Source organism: Pteropus vampyrus, unplaced genomic scaffold (genome assembly GCF_000151845.1).
Source record: "Pteropus vampyrus isolate Shadow unplaced genomic scaffold, Pvam_2.0 Scaffold55, whole genome shotgun sequence".
NCBI classification, from domain to species: domain Eukaryota; kingdom Metazoa; phylum Chordata; class Mammalia; order Chiroptera; family Pteropodidae; genus Pteropus; species Pteropus vampyrus.
The window spans coordinates 5,887,410-5,890,235 of NW_011888836.1; positions in this window are offsets into that span (position 1 = coordinate 5,887,410).

Genomic DNA, 2,826 nt, shown 5'->3' on the forward strand with positions numbered 1-2,826 from the left:
AAGAAGAGAGAGAGAACATGTCCACACAAAAACTTACACTTGAATGATTATAGCAGCATTATTCATAATAACCTAAAACTGGAAACAACCCAAATGTCCTTCAATCAGTGAATGGTTAAGCAAGCTATAGTATATCCATACCTTAGAATATGACTCAGCAAATAAAAAGAATAAACTCTTGATACACATAACTTGGATAGGTCTCAGGGGAATTTCACTGAGGAACTAAAGACAATCTCTAAAGGGTACATTCTATATGATTCCATTTATATAGCACTATTAAAATAACAAAATTATGGAGATAGGGATAGATTAGTTGTAGCCATGGGTTAGGGAGTAGTATGGGAGGGAGCTGGCTGTGGCTATAAAAGAGAAGCACAAAAGATCTTTGTGATGGAGCCGTTTTTTATCTTGACTATTACAGTGGTCACATGACTCTACCTATGATAGAATTTCACAGAACTAAATACACACACACACACACACACACACACACACACACACACACTTGAGTGCATGTAAAACTGGTGAAATCTAAGTAAGGTCTATGGAATATATCAATGCCTATTTTTCTGTTGTGATTGAGCAGTAGTTATGTAAGATTGCAAAATGTTACCATTTGGTGGAACCGGGTTAAGTTTATTAGTTTGCTAGGCTGCTATAACAAAGGACTGCAGACTGGGTGGCTTAAACTAGGCTGCTATAACAAAGGACTGCAGACTGGGTGGCTTCTGAAGACAGAAGTTCAAAATCTAGGTGTCAACAGGGTTGAGTCCTTCTGAGGGCTGTGAGAGAGAATCTGTTCCAGGTTTTTCTCTTTGGCTTGTAGGTTACTGTCTTCTCTCTATGTCTTCACATCATCTTCCCTTTATGTGTGTCTCTGTGTCCAAGTCTTCCTGTTTTATAAGGGCACAGGTCATATCGGATTAGGGACCACTCTAATGACCTTACTTTAACTTGATCACTTCTGCAGTGGCTGTATCTCCAAATCTCACATTCTGAGGTCTTCGGAGTTAAGACTTCAACATATGAATTTTGGGGGGACACAATTCGATCCACAACAGATATATGGATCTTTCTGTATTATTTCTAACAACTGTATGAGAATCCACAATTATTTCAAAATAAAAGGGTTTTAAAATAAGAAAAAAAAAAGGAAAAAATAGAAAGAATTTAAGTCATAAAGAATTTAATTCCACGATAGTAATGGAATTAGACTAGAAATCAATAACAGAAAAATCTCTGAATATTTATAAATTAAGCAGCATACTTCTATATAACATTTTGCTCAAAGAGAAAGTCTCGGGGGAAATAAAAATATATATATATATTGAACTGCATGATAATAAAAATACAGCATATCAAAAATTGTAGGATCTCACTAAAGCAGTGCTTTAGAGGTAAATTTTTAGCATTAAATGCTCCTATTAAATCTATGTTACATCTAAACTTTGGATTATCATACAAATGCGAAAATATTGAAGATATAGAAAGAATGCTAAGATGTGTTTATTAGATGTGAAACAGTAATACATGTAATATATTATATCATGCTACCTGTGGTGGAAAAGGGAAATGATCAGGGTAACTCACATCTGCTTGCTCCTGCATAAACACTGGTAGTATAAACAATGAACTAATTCAAGTTGTTTTCTACAAGGGTAGAGGAAAATAGGGCAGATTGGGCAGAGGTAGGAGTAAGATTTTTCAATATATACCTTGTTTACTGCTTTACTCTTTTTAAATTGAGAATTTCACATAACATAAAATTAACACTCTTAAAGTATACAACTCAGTGGCATTTAGTATATTTACAATGTTGTGCAACCCCTACTTTTATCAAGTTTCAAAACATCTCATCACTCTAAAAGAAAATCCTATACCCATTAGGCAGTCACTCCCCATTCCCCATTGCCTGCACACCCTGGTAACTACCAATACACTTCTATTTCTACAGATTTATCTATTCTGGATGTTTCATACAAATGAAATCATACAATGTTTGGTGGGGGGCGGGGGGGAGGTTGTATCTAGCTTCTTTCATTTAGTATAATGTTTTCAAAGTTCATCCACACCGTAGCATGTATCAAAACTTCATTCTTTTTTATGATTGAATAATATTTCACTGTATGTTTACACCACATTTCGTTTATCCATTCATCTGTTGATGGACCTTTTGACTATTATGAATAATACTGCTATGTATATTCATGTACATCAAACATCTTTTGAATCCCTGCTTTCAGTTCTTTGGGGTATATATCTAGGAGTGACATTGCTGGGTCATATGGCAATTCTATGTTTAACTTTTAAAGGAACCACTAAACTATTGTTTTCTACAGTGGCTGCACCATTTTACATTCCCACATCAATGTACCAGGGTTCCAATTCCTCTACATTTTCCCAACACTTATTGTTTTCCATATTTTTTTTCTGTCTTTATTGAAATATAATAGACAATTAGTTGCTTGTATTTACATTGTACAATTCAATGAGTTTTCTTTCAATTATAGTTGGTATACAATAATATACCAGTTTCAGTTGTACAGCATAGTGATCAGAGATCCACATAACTTGCAAAGCAATTACCCCACTAAATCAAGCACCCCTCTTCTCTTATATATTTATTCCAACATTATCAACCATCCTCTCCATGCTATACTCTACATTTCCATGTCTATTCTGCAACTATCTATTGATATCTCTTAATCCCTTTGCCTTTTTTTTTTGTCTTCCCAACTAGTAGCACTCAAAATATTCTCTGTATCTTTGAGTTTATTTCCACTTTTGTTGTTATTGTTGTTGATTTTGTTCTCTAGATTCCAC